The sequence below is a fragment of the Vulpes lagopus genome, chromosome 10, assembly GCF_018345385.1.
Source record: "Vulpes lagopus strain Blue_001 chromosome 10, ASM1834538v1, whole genome shotgun sequence".
Classification (NCBI taxonomy): domain Eukaryota; kingdom Metazoa; phylum Chordata; class Mammalia; order Carnivora; family Canidae; genus Vulpes; species Vulpes lagopus.
Genome location: NC_054833.1, coordinates 18,531,654 through 18,558,562, shown reverse-complemented (window position 1 = coordinate 18,558,562; position 26,909 = coordinate 18,531,654). Strand labels below are relative to the sequence as shown.

Genomic DNA, 26,909 nt, shown 5'->3' with positions numbered 1-26,909 from the left:
CATGGCTAATACAAGTTGGAGGTTATGTCTTCTGTGTGACATAGTCTTTTTTTTTTTTTTTTTTCATCTTGCAAAACCCTTGGGAAAATCTTGCTAATGATTTTTGCTGCTGTTTTGATGTGATGAGTGATGGGCCAACCTCAGGTGTGCAGGGTGAACAGAGACCACACAAATGGTCCAGCCACCCATGGGTTACACTGGTAGAAGGTTCTCCATGATATTTTCTTGCCAAATGTTACTGCCAGGAAACAGTAGGTCTTGCCAAATAAAACTGTATGCTTCCTTCTGCCTAATGAGAACTATATATGATTCATCAGATGCTTTATTTGTTTAGCTTTGGCTAAACAAGGTTAGAACAAGATTTAGTGCTCCATTGTATAAGATCACTGGTTCCTAGTGCATTGCTTTTTCTCTCTGTTATATAATTTCTGATCTCTCTTTCCTATATTTATTTTAATTGTAGATCTTGTATATTTTAAAAACATCTCAAATTACTGTGTTTTAAGACACTCCAAATCATTTGTGGGGGCCAAGGAGGGTCTAAACAGCACCATCCAATGTAATGTTGTACAATGACAGAAATGTTCTATATCTGTGCTGAACACCAGTGATCGCCATTAGCCACATGTGGCTCTGGAGCATTTGAAATGTGGCTAGTGCAACTGAAGAACTGAATTTCTAATTTTATGTAATTTTAATTAACAAGTTGAAGTGTAAGTAGCCACTTGTGGTGAGTAGCTGCCATATTGGACAGTGCAGGCCTAACCATTTATAAATAAATGCTTCTGAACATCTGAAAAGGGGTCCTTCTCAACTGTAAATGTTGTTTTCTTACAGGATTGATTAACTTGGAAAAATCTTTTTGTAAAATAAGGAAAGATTATTGCATTGCATTTGTATAGTATGAAATTATAAGGCAGCTTAAACTCCATTTATTTATAAAAATAACAAAATTAACCAAGTGCTTTCTATTTCTTAGAGCTTTGATAGTTTCACTATCAATTTATTTTTTATTTTTATTTTTTATTTTTTAAAGACTTTATTTATTTATTTATGAGACACACACACACACACACACACACATACACACAGAGGCAGAGACACAGGCAGAGGGAGAAGCAGGCTCCCTGTGGGGAGCCCGATGCAGGACTTGATCCCAGGACCCTGAGATCACAACCTGAGCCAAAGGCAGATGCTTAACCACTGAGCCACCCAGGTGCCCCCCACTATCATTTTATATTCCAATTTTTATTAAATGAGTGTGATTTCCTAATCATCAAAACTAACTGATAATTCTTATTTTAAATAGGATGGTTGTGGGAGACAACTTAAAATAATAAATTTTAGTTCCATTTCTTGACCTGGGTGGTGTTTACCCAGGGATTCCCTTTATAAGTGTTTAAATGTCCTTATATATTTTATGCACTTTTCTGTATCAATGTTAATTTTCACAATAAAATACAAAAAAAATGGTTAGTCTCTTTCATGTTTAAAGGCATAATGTGATGAAACTACAAATGTTCATTTCATAGACTGCTTAAGGAAAAATCATGGAGAATCTAGAAGTAGACCCAACAACAAGTGGAAATTTATTATATAAGAAAAGTAGCATTTCAAGTCAGTGGAGAGGAACTATGAATTGCTTAACAAATGGTGATGGGACAGTTCTCATGTATTGAGGATAAACTATGCATTTGAGTTTGCATTTACTATTGCCGTTGGAATTCACATTTTTCCCAGTGGGGTTTTTATAATGAATGGTGTTGCATCTACTGTTTAGCTACTCAAGATCAAATTGTGTCATTTAAATTTGCATTTATATCCCAAATATTTAATTTAAGAACAGACCTCCATACCACATTTCCCCAAGAGGTCCCTGTTACATTCAGTTTTAAATATAGCTGAAGAACATAAAAAATCTTAAAAGGTTATAAAGCCAGAATGTGGTAGCAAATGAAAGTGACTAAAAAAATAAAACAAAACAAAACAACCTCAACATTTAAAAAATTATTTTGGGAAAGAAGTTCATTAACCTCAAGAAAATTTTCCCTACCTTTTACCTGCAGATTGCAATTTCTTTTCTTAATTTTAATCTCAGTAGGTTGAGAACTTTTCCTTAGTTGTTCCCCTCAAGATTCATTCTAGGTAGATCAGTGTTTACACAGAAAAAAAATGAAACAAACAAACAAACAAACAAAAAGAATAGAAAACATCGGTGAAAAGGGTTTCTTTTTTAGAAGTCCTGAGTGAAAAAGGGCTTTCTAATTATAACACCAACCTCAGGAACCATAGGGAAAAGTAGTCATACATTTGACTATAATGGCAATCAACAGTTTGATTTCCATAAGACACAAAGAGCTTGTTTGTTTGTTTGTTTACTTATTTATGAAAGAGAACGAGAGAAAAAGAGGAAGAGAGAGAGCATGCACATGCATGTGGCTGCTTAAGGCAAGGAAGGGTAGAGGAAGAGAGAGAATCAAGCAGACTCCCCACTGAGTGTGGAGCCTGATGAGGGCTCTATCTCAGGACTCTGAGATCATGACCTGAGATTATGACCCGAGATACAACCTGAGCCAAAATCAAGAGTCAACGGCTTAACCAACTGAGCCACCCAGGTGTCCCACAAAGAGCTCCTTCAAGTTTCTTTTAAAAATACAAATAGAAAAGGAGCAAAGTATCTAAACAGGCAATTCACATAGTAAGGGACCAATGAATGGTCCAAATGGCCAATGAATGTAAGGTATTCAACATCAGTTATTAAAGAGATTGAGATTGAAAAGAAAGTTCATAATTTTAAAGGAAGTGGAATCCTTTCGATCAGCCTGCAGAACTATATTAATGTACATATTTCTTCCTTAATTTTAAACCTACTTTTTGTGTACCATTAGCAGAATCTTGGACAAATGTTCTCTACAAACGTGACCTCTTCACCAGTTAGAATGGCTTTTTAAGAAAGAGACAATATTAAGTGCTTACAAGGATGCAGGGAAATTGGAATTCTCAGCCATTGCTGAGGGGAATGAAATGTACAGCCACTCTGGAAAAAAACGTTGGCAGTTTTGTTTTGTCTTTTTATAAAGTTAAACATATACCAAACGTATAATCCAGCAACCCCACTCCTAGGTTTTTACCCAAGAGGACTGGAAACTTTTGTGCGCAAAAAAACTTGTACGTGAATGCCAAAAGCTGGAATCAATGCAAATGTCTTGCAACTGGTGAATGGATAAACAAATCATGGCACATCCAAATACAGGGATACTCTTCAGGATGGAATAAAAGGGAACAAATTACTGGTTCGCGTAACAACATGGATGAATCTCAAATGCTTGTGCAAAGTGAAAGAAGCCAGACTCAAAAGACTACATTTTGTATGATTCTAATTATATGACATTCTGGAAAATGCAAAATTATAGGAACAGATCAGTGGTTGCTAAGGGTGAATGTGGGGGAGGGGGTCAGCTGCAAAGGGGCAGCCCAAGAAAATCTTTGGGGTTGAGAGCGCTGTTCTGGAACTTCATAACGGTGGCCTGATTGCATGCATTTGTTCAACTCCTAGAAGAAGACACCAAAAAACAGTGAATTTGACTGTATGTTAATTTAAAAGGTGGATAAAAAGCTAATGGGTTTCTTAGGTAAATGTTGGATTGAGAACAAAATGACATCTATTTTTTTTTTTTTACTTAGATTTGGTTATCTATGCTCTTCTTGGGGGGAAGTAAACTTCTATATTGATGTATAACATATATATAAAAGTGTACAGATTATAAATGTGCAGCTTGATTATAAATATCACAAATATCATGCACAAAACTAGCCATAATGTGGATCAAGAGATAGAACTTCACCAGAGACCCCTCCTGTCTATCCTTCCTCCTTTTATTTTTTTAGAGGTTTTATTTATTTATTCATGAGAGACAGAGAGAGAGGCAGAGACACAGGCAGAGTGAGAAGCTCCCCGTGGGGAGCCCAATGCAGGACTCAAACACAGGACCCTGGGGTCACGACTTGAGCCAAAGGCAGACAATCAACCACTGAGCCACCCAGGTGCCCCTCTCTCCTTCCTCCTTTCTAGAAGGAGCCAATATTCTGCTTTCTAACACCACAGACTAGTTTTACCCATTTTTGGATTTCATGTAAATAAAATTATATTGAATGTATGCACTCTTACTAGGCTTAGTTCTATTTCAAACTAGTTTTCTATATAACTAAGTAGAGATATGCCAAGTAACACTGATGAGACTGGACTGGGTAATCACTATGATTTCTTCTAGTTCTCAAATTTGGAGTCTGTGAGTCGAGAAAATTATGAAATATTTTTTGCTTGAAATACGTTTTTGGCCAACCAAACCAACCATCATTTTTTTTTTTAAAAAGCTAATCTAAAGGCATTTGGAAAATGCATACCATACTGTTTCTTTACAATCTCCAGAATTATATTTTTCTCCAGTATTATATTTCTAGCATGGATAGGCATCAGTCTTAAAATTGGCCTGATATACTGATCCTGTCATGTGATACATCCTTGGTACTTCACCAAATGATGATCTATGAACATTTCCTGCTTTGTTCTTTTGAGATCATGCTTGACTTCTGCGCAGCTTATTTAAAGCTGTGGGGAGAAGAGACTTCTTGAAAACATGGTACTGAAGTCTGCTCTAAACTTGAATATTTGGAAACTTCCAGTGAAAATAAATCCATATGGCAAGTCTAGTCCCAGCTTGATTCCTGTATGATTGGGTCCAATATCCTCTATGAATGGGGTGTGTATATATATGTGTGTGCGTGCGCACGCACAATCTTGTAGGTGCCCTTTGTGGTGTAAGGCAATTACGCTGGTCTTTGTTTTTGTTATTCTTTCCAGTGAGAGAACCTGGAGTATCAGTTCTGAGTTTCTGGGTTGGGACAGGTTTTATTTTCTTAACAGTAACCAAGCCACCAGAGGGAAAAACAAAACAATCTCTGACAATTAAAAAATGTCTTAAAAATAATATCAATAACAAATACTAACTTTTAAGGGGCCAATGTATTCTCTAACTAACTCAAAGCCTAAGTTAAATATTACACTTAGATCCTTTTTCACAAAGCCTGATGGACCAGCTCTTCTTTCCATTGTTGGAGTCAACCACAACCACACAGCTCAAGTGAAGGGTGTCCCCTGGCTGGGTGTGACCAGCGGGGCCACCAAAACCACAGATTCCTTGATCATTATAACTCACAAATGCTCCAAGGACTGGCTTTTGTGACCAGTGCTCAGCCAGGCGACTCTTCAATTGCGTTCCCTCCTTTCCCCTCTCCGCCTTACTGCGCTAGAATTCTAACCCCGGGTCTCTTGCCTGACAGAGTTTTAATGCAGCTAAAATGTTTTGTTGTTGTTGTTGTTAGTTTCTGAGTTCGAGAACGTGGCATAGTACAGATACCTAATGCTAAACTACCCCATAGGACTCAATAAAAGTGGGAGCTGATGGTCTATAATTAAGATTAGTGAATGTTGGTGTTGGAAGCCTACTTTTTCGTTCAGCATATACATTACTGGGCAGGTTCACGGCTTCCTGAAGGTCCCATGGCTAGTTAGTGGCAGAGGAAGGCTAGTACCTGGGAAGTCTTCAAGTACCTTTTCCTGTCTTACTCTTTTTTTCCCCCAGAATCCACTGAGGTGGGTTGGGATTACTGCTACAGAGATGTGTACATTGGGATAGTGTCTCGGAACTTTTGTTAAGATATTTAAAGGAATTTTTTCGACCACATAACTGGATAGTCTGGGGGAGGATGGACTTTAGAAATGGTTTCATCTCACAGCTCAATGATGTCTTCCAAGATGAGACATTTTCCCCTATTTTTTCATTTTTCCCATGTAGTTTTCCATGGTGTCATCTCTTTATGGTTATATGACAGTTGCCATCAGCTCCCTGGTGTGCATGCCTCTTCATCAGGATCCAAGCCGTGAGCAAGGGGGTCATTCTGGAAGACCCCAAGAGATCTTCTCATCAGACTGTTCCTCACATCTCGTTGGCCTCAGTGGCTGATGGGTCATTTGTAACCTGCAGCTGTGTTTGGGTGATCAGGTTATGCCGACTAACTTAACCTCAAGTCATAGGTATTGTTTTGAAATCACACTCCTCTGAAACAGGCGTAGGACACTGGTGGAAATGTGGACAATAAATTGAGGTGGGTGCCAAAAAGGGGAAATGCAGACAAGGGGCAGCCCCAGTGCTTACTAAGGGGGTAAATATCAGAAGTCACAGGGACACAGGTGTGTCTCATGGAACCCGAGGGCGGGGAAGAGTGTGGTTGTGGGAAGGGTCAGGAGTCAAGAACCTGAGAGCCATCAGACACCAAGAAGTCACTTCTTCCTTTCTCTCCTTCCTTCTCTCCTCCGCTCCCTACCTGCTCCACCTTTCTCTCTCTTTGGCTTTATTTCATCATGGGAAGGTTTTTTTTTTTTTTTTTTTTAAAGATTTTATTTATTTATTTGAGAGAGAGAGAACAAGTGGTGAGGAGGGGCAGAGGGATAGAGAGAGAGAAGGAGAAGCAGACTCCCCACTGAGCAGGGAGCCCAACCCAGGGCTCGATCCCAGGACCCCGAAATCCTGACCCGAGCTGAAGGCAGAAGCTTCACCAACTGAGCCCCCCAGGCACCCCTCATCACGGGATCCTTACTGTTTACCTGCAGGCCAATCGGATCCTGCACCTCAGTGTGGGAGACAGCCACCTCTCACCTCCTGAAAATTTGTGGCCCTCCACCTCCAGTCACATAAACACACGGACTGAGTAGTGGGCTCTGATTTCCAGTTCCTCCCTCCTGGCCGGACATTCTGGGCAAGCTCAAGCCACCTACCTGCCCTGATGGCAGGACATATGGTGCCAGATGAGGCTGCCAGGGCCCACCTGCACTGGGTGGGACAAGATGGGGCGACCCAGCGGGGCCAGTGGCCCTTTAGAGAAGCCAGGCCATGAGGGCACCCGGGAAGGCCATGGGCAGAGGGATTTCAGGCCCGGGGTGATGCTTGTCCTCCGAGGGGCTCCTGGGCCCGGGCGGGGTGGGTGGGCCAGTGCCTGCACAAGGGAGGCTTCCTTTGCCAGCTGCACCAGCTCTCCCTGGGGGAAGCACTCAGGTCTGGGGTACAGGGAGGGATGATGGGGGCCCGGGGGGGTGGACACCCAGATGACCTGGTGAGAAAGAATAAATAATTTCAGAAACTGGAGGAAATCCTACTTTGCAACCATAAAACCGAGATGAGGTCTCTGCTGAACCGCAGGCCAAATGTTCTGGCGTTTGGACTAAGACCCAGACGCGTGGAGGGCAGGGGGCCGCCGCGACCTCCTCCAGACCCAACTGTCCACACTGCTGATCCCGGTGGGAGCCTGGTCCCGGGGGTGGGGGGGTGCATTCCCAGGCTTCTCAGGCTTAGGTGCTCTGCTCTGTTTACCGTGGGCAGCCGCACCCTTCCTCCGGGAGGGTGAGTCACCGGCTGGGTGGCGGTGTCTGCAGTCGCACCAGAGTCCCATGTGCCCCTTTGGGGGGCTTAACGTTGTCCCTTGCAGGAAGGGGTCGCTTTGACCTTCCTGTGGAGGATAAAGCTATCAGCAGGGGGTTTTTTGTTTTTTGTTTTTTTTTCCTTCTGTTTTACTGTTTTACAACTTCCTCCTAAGCCTAGAACAATAGCCTTATAAACGGGCAGGAAACCTCGTGGGTCTGTGCATTGCAGGGAAGGGGAATAGGGCAGCCCGTGGTGCCTGGAGGTTACCCCCATGGTGCGGCCTGGGCCGCTCAGCCAGAGCAGCCAGAGGGCCTGAGGCCTTCACCCGGGCCCGAGCTCCCCAGAGGAGCGAGTGATTCCAGGGGACCTCAGGCTGCCAGGGGGCCCGTGGGGGCAAGCGGCTCGGGTTGGCCAGCGTCTGGGGGCTAGGAACACAAAGGAGCTGTAAGGTAGAGCTCTAAGGAAGGAATGCTAAAGGCCGAGGGGGCGGACAGCAGAGGAGGAGATAGCCGGGAGCCCTGGATCAGGACAGATCATGCTGCCATCCTTCTTCTTTTTTTAGAGATTTTATTTATTTATTCATGAGAGACACACACAGAGAGAGAGAGAGAGAGAGAGAGACAGGCAGAGACACAGGCAGAGGGAGGAGCAGGCTCCATGCAGGGAGCCCGACGTGGGACTCGATCCTGGGTCTCCAGGATCAGGCCCTGGGCCAAAGGCAGGCGCTAAACCTCCAAGCCACCCGGGCTGCCCTGCCTCCTTTACCCTCAGCTGTGAACTGATTGCTTTGGATACTTGTGACCCATGACACGAGTTGGGCAGTGATTTTTTTTCCGTAGCACCTTGGACTTTACAAAGCTCTCTTGCTGCACTCACCGCATCCTTTCGGCCTGAAGCTGCATTCGGAGGTAGGCATCGTCCCCATCTGGTGAGTGAACAAAGTGAGGCTCAGAAGTGTCCTGCCAGCAGGCACTGGAGCCGGGACACAGACTCAGGTGCTCCATTGCCTTACACCGCCTGTCTTGGTGTCCTCTCTCCCTCTGCACAGGCAAGAGGGTCTTCGTTGTCTCCCTGCCTTCTCACCATGGCCCGGTAACACGGAGAGCTTTGCTCCTCTTACATGGATGAAGAGGTTCAGGAGAACTGACAATAATAGTCGACAGGTGCTGACAGCTCCGTGCTAAGTTCCCCATGCTTATTATCCTCCTTGACATCTACCCCAATTCCAAGAGCCTTCATTTTATTTTATTTTATTTTTTAAAAAGATTTTATTTATTTATTCATGAGAGACACAGGCAGAGGGAGAAGCAGGTTCCCTGCAGGGAAGCCTGATACAGGATTCGATCCCGGAACCCCGGGATCACAACCTGAGCTGAAGGCAGATGCTCAACCACTGAGCCACCCAGGTGTCCCCAGGATTCTTCATTTTAAGGCTGGAGAAACCGAGGCGTGGGGAGGCCAGCTGGGAGGCGCTGCAGGCCGAGCTCCCCCGCGGGCAGGCCCACTCTGACCCTGCCTCCCAGCCGTCTGCCGAGGGTGTTGACACAGGGTCATCGCTGAGCCTCAGATGCAGCCTCCCGGCCCTCCGAGCCCAGTGAGTACAGCTGCGTGATCGTCACCACGCCCAAACCTCGGTCAACGTACTCACTTACTCATTTCACAAACATTTAGGAAGTCCCTATGAAGTGCCAGGCACGTTCTTCCTAAGTTTCCTCCTTATGAAGAAAACTTGCACAAAATACGCTTCTGTGCTCCCAGAGCTCACAGACCGATGGGGACGAGGGACAGTGATTTTCACAGTACGACCAGGGCTGTGAGAGTGTGGACACAGGACCACCTGCACCCCCGGGCCCGAGAAGCCTTAATGTGTGTAAAGGTCATTCTTGCCCAGCCAGTGGGCACAGTAGGCTCCGTGCTGGGAGCCCACAATACTTACCAATTTGTGAAAATGTCTGAATTTAACTCTCACGTTGAAGATTTCGCCTTAATCTATAATATTTGTCTTTACACCCGTGCAGTATATAGACATGTAATATAGAATATAAATAATGATTGTATATAATATACATTATATAGAGAATGGAGAAGGGACCAGAAAAGCAGAAATCCCTGGGGCCCACGGGAGTGATAATGAGTCCCTGCTTAGACTAATCTGTTGTAAGGCAAAGCCCTTGCCGGGTCTTCCACTGGGTTCTGCTCTAAGCTTTGTGACATGTGACATGTGACATGTGCTCCTTCAGTCCAACTTCCAGGTCTGCTGAGAACATCCTACTCATTACCCATCCAGGGCCTGCTCAGGTTTGTGTGGTTAGCTAACTTCCTCAGCTGCACTGGGGCCGCTCTGCAGGGACCGGCTGACTGGTGTCAGGGGCCTGGGGAGGGAGGCCTTGCTTATACATTATCATCCTATCCTCCTCGTTCTGGAAAATATGCCTAAAAATCTTTAAAAAAAAAAAAACCACTTTTCCCTTGTAAGAACTTTGCTTACAGTTTGTTCTCTTGATGCAGGATGTCTTAAGGGTGTGAACCTGGCTAGGCCTTCACTAGTCAGAAGTAGGCATGAGAGAGAGGAAGGCACTGGAAGCTGACTTCCAAGGTGTAGGATGTGCAGTGGGGTGCTTGTGGGAGTCCGTGAGGAAGCCCGCTTGGGAAGGTAGACTTCAGAGGTAAACCACAGCGGGGTTGCTCTTTAATTTTATAAAGTCTGAGGCTCTCTTTCACTCCAAGCAAACCAGAATGTAAAAACACCTTCTGGAAGGATGGCACCAGCTAATGCTCTAGCATCCTGATAAGCAGTCTTCAGTGGGGCTCTTGAGAGTCACCCGTTACCTTACACAAGTGTTCTATTTGGAGATACCCAGGGACTGAGGCTCCTTGGAATCACTGGCTTAGCGAGGGCATTGGACCTGTCTTGCCAGAGCTCCTCCCCGTGTTTTGGAAATAGGTAAGTTGGGTTGGCCAAAACCGACATGACTAATGGCAAAGGTTACCAGGATTGGGTCAAATCACAGTCTTCTATGACCTTGAAGAGAAGAATCATTGTCTGTCCTCGCTAGGAAACTGGTGTGTGTGCCAAGTTTATCCTTAATACATGTTGCTAGGGGTATTCCTAACAATAATTAATAATTAAGGCAATAATTCATTTTTGGATCTCCCAGAGTTTTGTTTTTTCTTTTACTCAATCATTAGTTGCATGACAAGAATAAATCTGAAATCTGACAAAGTCGCCCACTACTTACTCATTACTACACCTTAATGGCTTCCTGCTGTTCTGGGGAGAAAGACTAAATGTCTATTTAGTGGCTACTAGTCCGTGCACGGTCTCCGAGCCTCCCAGCTCACCAGCCTCCTCTCTGACCCCCAAGTCCTTCTCGGGCTCTGCTGTGCCCTGGGGCTACCCAGACCTGCCTCTAGTTCTCCTGATGCAGGGGATTTGCACCAGGAAGCAACAGTTCACCTGGATTGCTCTTCCTTCCCTCTTTACTCAAAGTAGACTTTGTCTTACCCTTTCACTCTCTGCTCAGCTACTACTTACTTAATTTAGAGAGAGAGAGAGAGTGCAAACGAGGTGAGGGGACAGAGGGAGAAGGAGAGAGAGAATCTTAGGCAGACTCCCCACTGAGCAGAGACTGACATGGGGCTCGATCTCATGACCCCCAGATCATGACCTGAGCTGAAATCCAGAGTTGGCTGCCTACCCAGGTGCCCCATTACTTGGAGATGGCTTTCTTGACCTCCCTGATGAGCTTCAACCCTCCAGCATCATGCTCTACCAAATGTGATGTTTTTCTGAGGAGTCCTTATTACCATAGCTTTGCCAAACTTATTTGGTGAGTCACGTCAGTCTTTCCTACTAGACTCCCTGCCACAGGGCTGATGCTGCTCACCTTCGTGTCTCGATGCCTGAAGTGCAAGAGGTATTTAATGCATCTATGTTGAATAAATGACAAAAATGAATAAAAAAGAGATCAGGGTAAAACAAACCCTTGGTGAGAGATTACAAAACCAAATATTACTTAAATACACACATCATTTTTTTAAAGGAGAATAGGCTTAGTACTATGATACATTATTCTTACAACACATAGGTTTTGTTTTGGTGTTTGGGTTTTTTGTTGTTTTTTTTTTTTTTTTAAATCCCATAACTAAACCCCACATACAAAATGATAGATGGCTATTATGTATTTTTTCCTTCTCTGTATTTTTCTTAATGGAAGCAAATGGAACTTTCCAAATATCACTGTATGATTGGAAAAAGTGAAGCAGTCTGTAGTGCCATGTTGGGGGGAGTAAGCAAAAGAAGAGGAAAAGCTTCTGAACAGGGCTTATGTTTTCTAATCAAAGTCAGATGTAGAGCTGATTTCATGTTGCTTGAGTAACAAGCTTCATTTTCTCCATTAGTGGTCTGGTCCAGCATAGGATGTTCAGAGGAAGTGCCCTGAAGATAAGCGTGTTCTTTTAATGCTGTGTATTTTATCCTCTGAGCAGTCTGCTCACTCTGGCTCTCAGCAGAGAGCCAGACCCAAGACAACTTTGAATAAGAACCTGCTTGAGAAAGATTTCCCTTACAAGCTAAATGTTACATTTCCACTCAACAGAAAGGTACTGCTGTGTGGCCATAAAAAGCTGGCCCAAACCCCGTAACCTTTGCAGCTAGCCATGTTATTTTTGGTTCGTGCCAACATGGATCACAGCTGTGACTCAACAGAGCCACTGAAGCAAGAATTCAAAGAGTTTAAGGAACAGCAAACTGAAAAATGACTTTTTTTTCTTATGGTGTCATTATGCAACATTTCTAGTAGTTTACCTTTTCAAATTTACCAACTCCGTACAGATGAGCTCAGTTGTTATTTGGCAAATGAAATCCTGAGTTGCGTCAGCACGCTTCCCCAAATCCCACTGCAGGCTGGGGATGATGAAGCTTTCCTTTCTGGGGTGTTTGTTTTACGTAAGCAGTGACTTACTTTTCAGAGGTAAAAGAAAAAAAAAACTGTGTTGATGTATTTCTGCCTCAAATAAACCAAAAATAGGATTGGGGTTTGATTTAAATGTTTGTGATTCCCTATTTGAAGAGGACAGAAAGCCCCTATCAACGGGTTCTGGCTTGGGTTTTTCCTCAATCTTTATGAACTAAATGGAGCCATGAGCTCATGGCTAACCAGCTGGAAAGCAGGCATGAACTTCAGCAGACAATGTATTAGTCTATTTATCATACGCCCTCTCCAGTTTGGGCTCCATTTTATTAGTTACTCCTTAAATTTGAAGAATATCCCATTTCCCCCTCTTTGAGGGCACATAGGAAGGAGGACGCAGAAGCAGCAATGGAACGTGTCTCTTATCTACTAACTGCAATTTTTTAGCTGTGGGCTTAGGCTTAAGAATTGTAAGGACTGAAGGAAGTCCTGAAGTGTTATTTTTGTTGTTATCTGCTAGATTAGGTCATTAATCTAAATTCATAGAGCCAAGGAAAAAGAGCACCTCTGATCACTGTTCTCTTTGGGAAAAATGGATCCCGAAATGCTGCCACTGAGGCCAGATGTGGCTTTTCATTTGGGTAGTTAAATGGAAGCTTAAAATGTGGAAACACAATTTTGGAGCTTTCCTTCCAATAGCAGGGGTGTTTGTCTAAAAGAAATTACATTTCTGTGCTACTCTTTGGATGTGGGAGGGAGCCACCTCTTTAAGCAAGTAGATAAACCCGTCAGGCACTGTCTCCTGGGCCCTTCTGGGTGCTTCTCTACTGAGTGAATGTCTCATCTTGGGTTGGTCCAGGGCCAGCTCAGTACATGGCAGCAGGTAGTCCTCTTTAACCTGATGGAGCTCCTGCTTCCTTTGGTGCGGCTCTCTTGTTTGTAGCAAATTCTTCCCTATACTTGAAGATTCGACTGGTTTGGGAAGTAGTATTTATTTCTAACAAAGACGGATAGGATTTGGCTCTAGGAGAGAATGCCAAAATCATGTAGGCTTACCATCTTCTTAATAGAATATAGAAAGTAGCTCAGAGAGGTTGAGAAACTTGCCTGAGGTGACACAGCTAATATGTGGCAAAATTGGGGATTTGCAGCCCTGGTTCAGTGTGTCCCTCAAGCAGCCACACCACCTGCTGTAGAGAAAAAAATCTGCCCAAAGAACTGACTGCTTCAAAGAATTTGGATTTATAAATCTTTCGACAAAATAAATTACATGTATCACAAATGTCATGAGCAAAATCACTGATTGTTGAGTAAACATTGAGACTGCTAATATCAATGGAAATTGGGACTATTTAAAGAAAAATAGTGTTGCCTGTGTCCTTATGTATATAATTATTTTAAAATTATTTTTCAGTTGAATTCAGTTTGGCAAAGCAATCAACCTTGAAAGATGTGTTAGTAAACTAAAGTTTTATTTATGACCTTCTATAAACAAGCGAGCCCTGAAACGTTATCGCTAGGAATGAGGATTCATTTGTTCCCGGCAGACATTAGGAGGCCGACAAATATTTATTGAATGATCGGATAAGAACTACCATGTTGTGGACGTTAGCATTTGACTATAAACAGATTAACGAAGTACATAGAACACAATGTTGAACAGAACAAACCAGACACAAATCAGCATACTGATTCCATTTATATGAAATATAAAAACAGGCAAAATTACTTAGACTGTTGGAAGTCAGGATGGTGATTCTCCTCGGGAAGAGTAGTTGCTGGAAGGGGGTCCGAGAGGCTGGTCACGTTTCTTTGATCTTGGTGCTGGTTATATGCATGTGAGCAGTTGGAAAACATTCACCAAATAGTGTGTTACAACGTGAGCACTTTTCCGCATGTACCTTTTCTGACTGCAGTGTATGTAGAGAGGAATGTACCTTCGATAAAAAGTTTAAAAATATGTGTAGCATCTCATCTTAGAAATAGAGCAGGTTAGTAAATGCTTAGTGCTTGGGAGAAATCCCCGTAGCATGAGTTAAACAACCAAACAGAAGTTGGGGTGAGCGTTTTACTTTCCATAATGCTGTAAAATTTGCAACTTTTACACTGTCACAGAGTAAATAAAACCTTGACTTTGCTTTCAGAATTTAGGCAGCTGCCTCCATGCACTTTTGACAGTTTTATCACATATTGGGTAGTTACAAAGCATGTTTTAGACATCAGGATGATGTCCAACTTGCAGATACTTGTAATGCTTGCAGATATTGGTAGGGCTTATATATCCATGATCTTGTAAAACTGAAGAAATTTGCAGCAAGCATGAACCACTCTGCCTGTTTACTGAATTATTTTGCCAGCTTTATGAGAAAGCACTTTTAACATGATTGACTCAATGCTGAGTCAATGATCTTTCTAAATCAGTTTTTGAAACATCCCATTTCAATGAATACCACTTTAAGAAAGAATGTGTTAGACATATTCATGTATATCAAATGGAATTTTAATTTGTATTTATTTACTTAAAAATATTTTATTTATTTATTCATGAGAGACACACACACAGAGAGGCAGAGACACAGGCAGAGGGAGAAGCAGACTCCCTGATGGGAACCTGATGTAGGACTCGATCCCAGGACCCTGGGATCATGACCTGAGTCAAAGGCAGACGCTCAACCACTGAGCCACCCGGGTGCCCTGCAAATGGAATTTTTAAAAGAAACAGTTGATCCCCCTCAAAGTTGACATGAGAGTAGAAATCATAGTTCTGAGCTTCCAAACGTCCCCCTTTGGTTGGAGCTGGAATGTCTTGTGTGTCACTGAAAGGAGAGGATGCCAGGGATCATGGGTGAAAGATGCACATAACCCTCTCATGGGAAACTTTCTTGGGGTTGTCAGTGGCTGTACTAAAAAAAAAAAAAAAAAAATACTTGTTTAGGGTTTTTACCCACTCTTTTCCAAGAAAGGCTGATGTATATTTATGTAGCCATCATTTAGAATTAAAGAAGTATACAATTTTAAGACTCCTGCAAGGACACAGCCCTCCCTCTTTCCCCAATATACTGTGCCTTGAACTAGATGGCCTTTCAGCTTGGCCATAACAGAGGAATCCTTTTGCTTAAGACATTTGCTCCTTCAACTTTTTATGGCCCAGGTCCTTTCATATGTCAACATACATTCCTTGTAGGTGACTTCCCATTCCAACATGTTGGTCTCAATAAATTAATCCAATTGATGCATCCCAAAATACAGCTTTTTAAAGAATAGAGGCTTTCTCTGTGTGTGTCTCTCATGAATAAATAAAATATTTTTAAAAAGTAGAGGCTTTCCACGATTTCTCCTCAACAGCAGGTGCAGGGTATATTTCTAGGTGAATCAAAAAATAGGTGTGAACTAGAGCCAGGTGACAGGTCTATATTTTTGCAATACTTAAACAACCAATTGGCCTATTTCTTTGTAAGGAAAACGAATAAGGAAATAAGCCTCCTCAACAGAATTAAATCTGACGGCAGTGTCATGTTAATAACTATGTTTATTTAGCACATTGCAGTTTACAAAGCACTTTTCCTATTTTTTTTCTTTATTCAATCCTCACGATAATTCTATTAATTCTAGTTAGGTATGATGGTTACCCCTATTTTACAAATGAGAAAGCTGTGACTCCGGGCAGAGCCAGAGCCGTCTCCCTGTGTCCCCAGATGGGTTACAACCTTTCCACAACACCATACCATCTTGTGACCAGAGAGGGGAGGAATTGTTTTCTATTTTTTTTTTTTTTTGCAGATGATATAATTAGGATACTGAGAATATAATGCTCAAATTGTACAAAGTTATTTCAACATAGTGATTTATTTTAGTCAATAGATATTCGTTGAGCACCTCCTGGGAGCCACAACAATGCTGGCTCCTGGGAGGAAAATAAACACAGACCCTGACTTCTTGGAGGTGACAGGGTTGTCGGCAAGATGTGCGTTAAGCAATCATGCACAAATAGATAAAGAGCAAAAACTATGATAAATCTTACAAAGAAAATCTAAAGAGGGTTGCAAGAACTAATTATAGACTGAGAAGGTGTCTTTCAGGAAGTGGCATTTAAGCATTAAAGTAGGTTTCACCTAGGTGAGGAGTCAGGGTGAGGGAAAAAGAGTATTCTAGACAGAGGGTACAAAATGAGCCAAGACCCTGAGGCAGGAGATATAGCCACCTTCTCAGAAATGGAAGGAATCTAGGGTGACAGGAGGGCAGTGAGCATTGGAAAGAGGGGCATGATTTTGAGGCTGGAGAGCTCGGCAGGATTTATTGAGGCTTTTGGAAGATTCAAGTGGGGTTCTTACATTTAAGACCATCATGGCTGTAGGAGAAGGGACTGGAGGAAGGGAAAAGACAAAGCCAAGAGAGGAGGGTTTCATAAAAACCAAGCGCTGAAAGTATTTCAGGAATAAGCTAGAGACTGAGTTAATGGCTTTGAGACATTTCCAAAGATGCTCCTGCATTTGACAATGTGGAGGCAGGTAGTGACCGAGCCTGCATCGTGGGGGTGGAAGCCAGATTGGGGTGGTTGAAGTGGAGGCAGCATAAGCAGACCCCACTTTAGAGGAACTTAGCCATCTAGGGAAGGGGAAAGATGGGGAGGGCCCCAGAGGGGGCATGTTGGGTGGGGATTGAAGGTAAGGTCTTGAACGTGGAACATACTAAAGCATTTGGTCACAATAACCAAAGTCATCTGCCACAGAAGGGTGAGATTGCTGGTGAGGATGGTGTACGGATGAGGGAGAGGATGTCAGACACATGCTGGCAGCTAATCAAAGGAGCAACGTGTTTGAGAAATGACAAGGGGATGTGACCAAGGGCACGGGGTGAATTCTGCTCTATTTTATACTGCCCCTTGGATCAGAGAAGAGTCCCCTCCTTCATTGTGACAATGAAGGAAGAAGTAGAAAATGAGTTTAAAGAGTTGACGTGGGAAGGCGACCACATTTTTTCCCAATAGGTTCGCCTCTATAAGGTGTGAAATAAGGTCATAGGGAAGAGCAGAAGGGGAGCTGGATCCACAGCAGGTTGAGGAGGTATGACCCTGACATTGCACAGAGATGGAGGGAAGGCTCCACAGGCAACGTCTGGGGGAAACCACCGAGCATGAACCTGATGACCAGTCTCCACATGGGGTATTTTTCTTGAGCAGCATTTGGGGATCATCTAGATTTGGAAGAATGGTGGAAGAGTTATTGGTTGATTCAGATGACTGCTAATTTAGTTAGGCATGCTTCCAAAGATGCTCATGGTTTCTATCAAAATGCTAGATGTGAATATTTCGCTGCAAGTCAAGTGGATCCACAGGTCTTCAGAGACACTGTTATAGTATTCCTGGTTTCTATATTCCTTTTTTTGGGAGGAAAAGTAGAGATTTAGGCAAATAATTGAAGCTTGCTTATTTATTTATTTATTTATTATTTTATTTTATTTTACTTTATTTTATTTTTTTTTACCTATTTCGTCCATCTCCCCTACCCACCTACCCTCTGGTAACCATCAGTTTGTTCTCTAGAGTTAAGAGTCTGGGTTTTTTGTTTGTTTGTTTGTTTCTCTTTTTCCTTTTGTGCATTTGCTTTGTTTCTTAGATTCCACATATGACTGAAATCATATGGTATTTGTCTTTCTCTATCTGACTTATTTCCTTTAGCATTATACTCTCTAGTTCCATCCTTGCAAATGGCAAGGTCTTATTTTTTTTTTTTTTTTTGGCTGACTAATATTCTTGATGGACACCTGGGCTGCTTCCATAATTTGGCTAATGTAAAGAATTGAAAGTTAGATGTTGGAAATCTCTGGCTACCAAATTCTACTGAAGTATGACAGACTTCATGACAGTGGTAAGTAAGCTTTAGCAAGTCCCAGGCTAACATAAATACGCATCTCTAAAATTCCTGGTCATCTCAGCATGTGGAAGGGTAGGAAGCCCTCAACATCAGCTTCTTACCCCTTCTCTGAATTAAAGTGGAACCCCCAGCACGCCCTCTTGCCCACACATACCATCCTCTCTTGACCTCGAGTCCCCTCCAGCTTTTATGGTCTCTTTCTCTTCTTTCCTTCCCAGTAGCCTTCTCCTTCTGCCCTCTCTACTTCACCTTCCATTAACTCTTCAGCACCTTCTAGATATGATATAATATGGTGGTTACATCCAGTGGAAACTCTTCAAATGCCTTCTTACCTGACCTCTCCTATAGGAGTTTCTGTGGCACTATTCTCTCTCTCAGTTCCCACCTACCTCAGGGGTAAATTCTTAGTGGTGTGTGTGTGTGTGTGTGTGTGTGTGTGTGTGTGTGTAGTTTCCTCCTCTTCTTCCCACTCCTAAAATGTCAGTGGTCCCTAGAACTCTATCCCAAGTTCTCTTATCACTCTATATTTACCCCACTCCCACTCATGGCTCCAACATCCAAATCAACATCTCCAGCCAGGATGACACTGGGGGATGTTCCTGCGTGTCCAACCAGACAGCTTCATGTGAATGTCCCATAAAGATCTCAAACCTAGTATATCCAAAGCGGAGCTTCCTGTCTTCTTCTGCTGAGCTCTCTGTCTTTGCAAATATCATCCACCAGCTTCCTCAATTCAGAAACCAATGGACCATTGTAAATGTCCCTTCCTCCTCTTGCCCTGCACCTAATTACTCACAAAGACCTTGTCTGGTCTATCCTAAATGCCTTTCACCTCCACTCATGTAGCACATCACAGCCACTAATGCTCTAGAGCAAGCCCTTCTCCACTCTCACTTGAGACAGATTGTCCTCTTTCTAGATGCAGCCCCATAATCTCCCTGACACACTGCCACAGAGCCCCCTTCCTAAGCCCCCACTGCAAATTGGGTCTTGTCAACTCTTTTACAAAAAATTTTTCAGTAGACTCTGTATCACTTTGAATACATATTTTTTCCTCTTCGGAAAGGCGGCTAGATCTTGTCACATTTGGCTTTCTTTTTGTGTCTTCAGCCTCATCTTTTGACTCAGGTCCTTGCAAATCAAGCATATGGATCTACTTATCTGTAACCGTGGTCTTTTGATGCTATTGAAAGGCCTCTTGGCTTTGGCATATGCTATTCTCTTTCCCCGGAATATCCTCCAATGATTGTCTGCCACACAAAGTGAGACATTTACTATTTTCCTGGCTCAGGAGCTGGGGTTCCAAAGTAGAGGTTAGAGAAGCAGTGAGTGCCAGCAACTGCCCACATTTAGAGCCAGACACTCCGTCATGGATTATTAAAGAGGCTACAGAAGCTTCCCTACAATCCTCAGCCATGATTCCTATCCTGCCCCCATATTCCTAAGTAGGGCAGAGAGGGGGAATCTATGTAGTCAGGAGTCATTGGCCTGGTGGGGGGAATGCCTGCCTTTTCTATTTTCTCTCCATGGAGCCACGGGGCTGTTTCCCACAGTCAAGTGTGTGCAGGGAGCATCCAGAGAGTCACTTGCAGAGGTAAATGAATTGCAAGAAGAGGAGGCTGGTGTCTCACTCTTTGGCTTCATGGTTCCAAAGTGGAAACCTGTTGTTCTATTCTGATGCCTTCCATAGAACCAGAGGGGAACATGATAAAGGGGTCTGTGGGAGAACTTGACATGTGTCCCCTGGCGTTTAGGAGCATATATGTCTATAGAAACAATGTCTCCTCTGCCTGACATTTCTAAGGTGAGAGGCCTTCTAACCCTTGCCAGCAGGGCAAGTAAGGCCCATGGTTTAACCTGCTTTGTATGAAGAACATGGATGTTGGGGAACCTCAGTGTAGTTCCTTTGGCCTTCAGGGAATGTGGGAAAGGGCTTTAGTGGCTTCCATGGCTCAACATAAGGGAGTCCAGAACTCAGATGAGAGGCTGGAAGGAGGACTCTCCAGGAAGCCTCTGGACCAGCAGGGGATGTCCAGCTTGGGGAAGTGATTGAGGGTGTAGACCACTGTCAGGGACAAAGAGACACATGGTGCTCCTCTCTGAAGGGAACCTCAGTCTTGGAGAAGATAGGGGTGAACCTGACACCAACCCTCAAACCACATACACTGGGTATATATTATAAGCCACCATATTAGCAGAGGGTACCAGCATCAGATGAGACAAAATGGACCAAAGATGCTCCCCATCACCACCACCAGGAAGACATCAGTTGCTCAGGATAACCTCTGCTCTCTTGTTTGTGTCTCCAAGTCCTCATCCCCAGAGGGGAGACTCAGAGAGAGGGGAAAGATAGGTTGTAGAATTGGATCACATCTTTATGTCCAATTCAAGGTACTGGCATGGGAGGAGGTTGGGGGAAAATAATAGTTCTGAATTGCACACACACACACACACACACACACACACACAGTTTTAGTAGTCAAGAAAATATATTTGGAAATAAAAATAATTCCAGTGCTCAAGCACTCCTATAGGTCAGCCTATCCCAGGCTCTCTTAGGCACTGAATACATTTAAATGATAAAATTGATACGATGCTAACAGGAGCACATGAGATATTTTGCCAACTTGGACTAAAGCAGTGAACAAGTACTGTCTCACTGATAAATTAATCCTTCCAAAAATCCTTCCAAATGCATTCATATCAGCTAAAACATTAGAAATATTAAGGAAAAAAAACCCAAGTATCAAAGACATGGAGTGCTAAACAAGACATCTAGTACATATCAATGGTCATCAAATCAAATCAAGACATACATGAGGCAATAATAAATTTAGGAGCATCAGTAGACAGATGAAAGCCACGCAGTCACACACAAAGGTTCTCAGCATGTACTGATTATTATTTATTTTTTGGGGGGGGACACACCATTTTTAAAGGCAGGTTTTATCAAGAATGAAGAAACACAACTCTATAATGTAGTCAGACATTTTTCTTATAGTTGTTCTTATAGTTTACATGAATTCTAGAGAAAATAGAAAGTAGCATATCCTTCTGGTTTTGTTTTGGCAGAATTATAAAGAATATGCTAAGGAGCCATAGTATTCTGTGGGATACCCTTGGTGACACGTTATTATAACGGTTTAGAGCACTGGTTATCCAACCTGTAAACCACACAGATGGTTTTGGGGTACTCCTTCAAAATCTTAGACATTTTAATTAAGGGATTGGCATGATAAATCATATGGGCTTTTAAACTGAAAGTGAGTGGCGAGTTATGATTTGTCCCCCAGCTACATGAAGGAATGGGCAATGAGGATTGCAAGAGCAAAACTGAATGCATAGATTGGAAAAAAATATAAAATATTTTATATTTTGACCCCATGGAATTGGGACTTCTTTTTTATCCAAGATTTTATTTTTAAGTACTCTTTATACCCAAACTGGGTTTGGACTCATAATCCCTAGATCAAGAATCGCACACTCTACTGTTTGAGCCAGCTAGGCAACCCCCTAAATTGAGACGACTTTTTCTTTCTTTCTCTTTCTTTCTTTCTTTCTTTCTTTCTTTCTTTCTTTCTTTCTTTCTTCCTCTCTTCCTCTTCCTTCCTTCTTTCTTTTCTTTCTTTCCTCTTCTCCTCCTCCTTCTTCTTTGATTTCTATTTTATATTTTAGAAAGAGAGCAAGAGCAAGGGAGCGACAGAGGGAGAGGAGGAGAGACAATCCCAAACAATCTCCATACATAGCATGGAGCCCGAGGTGGGGCTTGATCTCATGACCCTAAGACCATAACCTAAGCCAAAGTCAGGAGTCAGATGCCTAACCAACTGGGCCACCCAGGTGCCCCCTTGAGGTGAGACTTCTTAATAACTGGGTTATTTAATGCTGTCAGTCCTACCATAATTCTCTAGTGAACTAAATTTCTCATTTTTCAAGATTCCTGTTCCTTATTTTCTTCTCCGTATTAGTTTTTTTAAATTGCTATATAACAAATCACCCCAAAGTCTAGCACCTTAAAACAACAACCCTTTGTCATCTCACAGTTTCTGTGGGTTGGGAATTTGGGTGCAGCCTACCTGGGAGTCTCAGACATGAGGGTCTCTTATGCATTTATGGGCTAACTGCCAACCCAGGCTGCAGTCTCATCTGAAGGATCAAGTGAAGGAGGAGCCCTTCCAAGCTTGGTCATGGAGTTGTTTGCAGGATTCAGATCCTCATGGGTTATTGGACTGAGGGCCACAGTTCCATGCCCTCTGTTCCTTGACAGGTGGGCCTCCCCACAGGGCAGCTCACAATATGGAGGTTGACTTCCTTCAGAAAGAGTGAGTGAGAGAGAGAGTATCCAAGAAGGAACCAATTCATGTCATAACATAATCTTAGAAGGAATGTTCTGAGATTCCATCCCACAAGGAACACAAGGAATGTTCACTTTCCATCCCATCACTGCCATTTTTTATTTATTAAAGGTTAGTAAGTCCAGGAGAACCTGGGTGGCTCAGTTGGTTAAGCGTCTGCCTTTGGTTGAGGTCATGATCCCAGGGTCTTGGGACCAAGCCCCACATTGGGCTCCCTGCTCAGTGGGATGCCTGCTTCTCCTTTTCCCTCTGCCCCTTCCCACCCCTGCTTGTGCTCTCTCAAATAAATGAATAAAATCTTAAGAAAAAAAAGGCTAGCAAGTCTAGTTCACACTTAAGGGGAAGAGATTACACAAGTTCATGACAAGCAGGAGGTTAGGCTTATTGGGAGCCATGTTAGTGGCTTCCTACTAAATTCTCTTACCTCACACCACAAGGTCTCTACTCTCTGCCTTTGATAACTTCCACTCTAACCTGATGACTTGGCCTCTGAAACTTTAAGAAAATTGACAATAAGCCATCTTTTATTTCTTGCAACCAAGTCTCACCCTTTCATTTTTGGCCATTTTATCCATCTTTCCTCTTGTCATCACTGACAAACTATCCTTCTTCTTGCCCAACTCCCTTGTCACAAATTAAAAAAAAAATGACCCTAGTCTTCTTGTCCTCCTCAAACTATCATCTTACTGCTCTACTTCCCTTTACAAAAAACTTTTTGAATAAGTTGCCTTTACATGGTCCCTCTACACCTCAATTCCCATTCACTCCCTGACCCTAATCCACCATGTTTCTGTCCCATTAATTCATTGAAATTATTTTCATCAAAGCCACCAATGATTTCCATATTGCTACATACAAGGAGCTCTTCCTTATTTTTTATCGCATTCAACATGTTTAACCATTCCTTCCTCCTCCTTTCTGGATTTCCATGACACTACATTCCATTGTGACATATTTTCGAATCATTCTGGTTCCTTTTTGATCTCTTTTGTTGGTTTCTCTTATACCCGCACCCTAAATGATAGTGTTTCCCAGGGCTCGGTTCTGTGTCTTACTTCTCTCCCTCTTTCCATAAGTGATCTCACCCACTCCTGGGGTTTTAAATATTACTTATGTGTAGATGAACCTGAAATGAATTTGTGCAGCCAATGCTTCCTCTGAACTTTGGAATCGTTTCTCTAACTGCTTACTTGGTAATTCCACTTGGAAATCTCAAGGGGCCTCAAACGTAATGTCTATAACAGATCTTCTGTTTTCCAACTTCTGTCTCCTTAACTTATTTCTCTCCTGAGTTCCCCACCTCCCCTCCTCAGTGGAGCCACTAGCCATTCTGTTTGCTTGAGTATAAATCCTTAATTATTCTTCTTCTTCAATCCCTCATTCCAATCTATCACCAAGTCCTATACTTTGTCTACTTCCAAATATATGACCACTCCAGCTGTTTCTCCTCGACTACTATCTTTACCCTAATCTAAGACACCATCTCGTCACCTAGTTTACTATAGTTGTCCCCAACCGGCTTTTCTGCTTTGCAAAGCAGCCAACTAAATAGTTTAGAAATACTATCTCAGACTGTGTTTCTCTTAGATAAAACTCTCTGGTGTTGTCCCCTTATCCTTTGTAAAGTCTAAATTTCTCAAAAATTTTTATGATATGTCTTTTGTTTGTCTTTTCAACCTCAGATCATTGCATTTACCCTGCACTTACTATTTGTCAGCTGCATTGGCTCTCTCAATTCTTTTTTTTTATGATATTATTTATTTGAGACAGAGAGGGGAAGGGAGAGAGAGAGAGAGAGAGAGAGGAAGAGAGAGAGAGAGAGAGAGAGAGAGAGAGAACAAGGGTGGGGAGAGGCAGAGGGAGAAGGAGAAGCAGACTAGCAGACTCCCCGCTGAGCAGGAGCCCAATGTAGAGCTCAATCCCAGGACACGGAGATTATGACCTGAGCCCAAGGCAGCCGCTTAACCCACTGAGCCACCCAGGTGCCCCTCTCATTTCTTAAGCACACTGAGTTCTCAGTTTCCAGTTCTTTGCACATGCTGTTCCTTCAGCTTGTAATACCCTCCTTCACTCCCCCACAGTGGGCTCATACATTTGTCAAAACTAGTAATTACAGATTTAGCCATTTCTTTATTTATTACCTATTTTGTAAGCCCCAAATGGACAAAGCCCACATTTGCTTTGTTCACACTCATATACCCACCACTAAACACTTTGTAAGTACTTAGTAAATATGTGTACACATGAATAATCTCCCCCTTGTGCTCCAAGTCTGAACTGAAAAACTATCTTCTTAATAACTTTCCCAGGTCATGGAGCCTTCCTGCATTCCTTCAGGCTAACCCAGGAACTCCTCTGCTATATTATTTATAAACATTACATATCTCCACTGGTAGCCGTTGCCATGACATATTGACAATTCCTTGCACGTCCATCTCCATGAGAGACCATAAGCTCCTCAAGGGCAGGAACCCAACACCCTCTTTACAGTGCCTGGTGTATACCCAGCAGTCTGCTTTTCCCTCTCCCTCTGCCCCACCCCCCTGCTCGAACTCTCTCCCTTTCTCTCAAATAAATAAATAAAAATCTGAAAAAAGTAAAAAATAAAAAATCAGCTTTAGTGAGGGTGAAATTGATGCACAAAATGCTGCACATATTTGATATACACAATTCAGTGGGTTTCGACCTATGTGTACACTCATGGAACTATCACCACAATCAAGGTACTAGACATATCTATTCCCTCCAAAAAGTTCCTTATGTCCCCCTCCCTGCCTTTTTTTTTTTTTTTTTGGTAAAAACAGTTATTAGGAGATCTACCTTCAGCAGATTTTTAAGTGCACAATAGAATATATTTACCTATAGGCACAATATTGTATAGCACGTCTCTAGAACTTACTCATCTTGCATAACCAGAACACAACAGTCTTGAAGACAATGTTTGAGTTGTTCTGCTAAAAAACAAGAGAAAATGACATAGAGCAAAGCTTATTATGGCAAAATGCTTTATACGGCACACACACTTCTGTAAACTTGGTAAGTGATAATAACACAATTTTCTTGATTTAGTAAGTAGCATTTTTATTTCCCTTCAGCTCACTTCTAATGACAGGGATGGATCCCATTCTTTCCTTGGCAAAGTGCTTGGATGACAGGAGCCCCATCCCACTGATGTCATCTGGAAGAGCTTCCTTTTACTGATTCTGGGGAGTCTGAATTTGAAACAGGTGGATGTATGCATTTGAAAGAATCTCTTCCAGATGCCAGAAGATTCAGTTCTGTTGAGAGACGTGAAGGAAAGTTGTGAGAACAAGTGTCCTATTCACATGCTAGGAAAATAAATGTTTTACTAATCCTTAAATAACATTTTACTCTGAGGTGTATTGGCAAATTTTAGTTTTATTTCTGTATGAAAGTCTCATTTTTATGGGTGTGATTTAAGTAGTAGAGGTGACTGCTAAAATTAGTTTCTGTTATCCCATGCTAATGTCTGTGTAGGAAGAGAATAATATACATACTCTTGAAGCCCTAACATTTTAGTTGTATTTCGTGAATATTTTAACACTTATTATCATTGGCTACAATTTAGTCTAAGGGTTATAAATGCACATACTTTTTCTATGTTACGGGGTCTTCTCAGGGTAGAGGAAGTATGTACCAGGAAGGGGTCCTATGTGTTTTCCTTCCTGAAGGCCAAGTCTTTAACCATTAAAATTCTATCATTAAACTCATGTTTAGGGGCAGCCCAGGTGGCTCAGTGGTTTAGCGCCGCCTTCAGCTCAGGGATGATCCTGGGGACCTGGGATCGAGTCCCACGTCAGGCTCCCTGCATGGAGCCTGCTTCTCCCTCTGCCTCTCTCTCTCTCTCTCTGTGTCTCATGAATAAATAAATAAAATCTTTTAAAAAAATAAACTCATGCTTATTTAGCACTTTACTATGTGCCAGGCACTGTGCTAAGTGCTGAGATACAACAGAGCTTACTGTCTAGATTTCTATGTGAAAGTGAGGTGTAGTGGATTCTCACTAATCAGACTAGATATTTGGAAACTGACATAAGTTAGCTGCCTGCCACCTGTTCTGTCCACCACCCCGGGTCACTCAATGAATTCACTAACCTCCAAAGGAAATTTGGGGAAATAATATCAGAATAAAATCCAAACAGCAGTTTCTACTTATTTCTAGAATATACCACAGGAGCCATCCTAGAGGAGATCTGGCTTATCCAGGTAAGAGGAAAAATGAACATATATTCATCAACAGAGAGAAGGAGTGAACACATTACACAGTCG

At 42.6% G+C, this 26,909-nt stretch overlaps 1 long non-coding RNA gene across 1 annotated transcript in view; it reads left to right on the top strand.

Annotated features, from left to right (window-relative positions):
• The window catches only part of LOC121499612, a 58,993-nt gene extending 32,084 nt beyond the window's left edge, over positions 1 to 26,909 (top strand). Inside the window, exon 3 of the long non-coding RNA XR_005990188.1 lies at positions 26,803 to 26,909. This is a non-coding gene — a long non-coding RNA (uncharacterized LOC121499612). The remainder of the gene's footprint in view (positions 1 to 26,802) is intronic.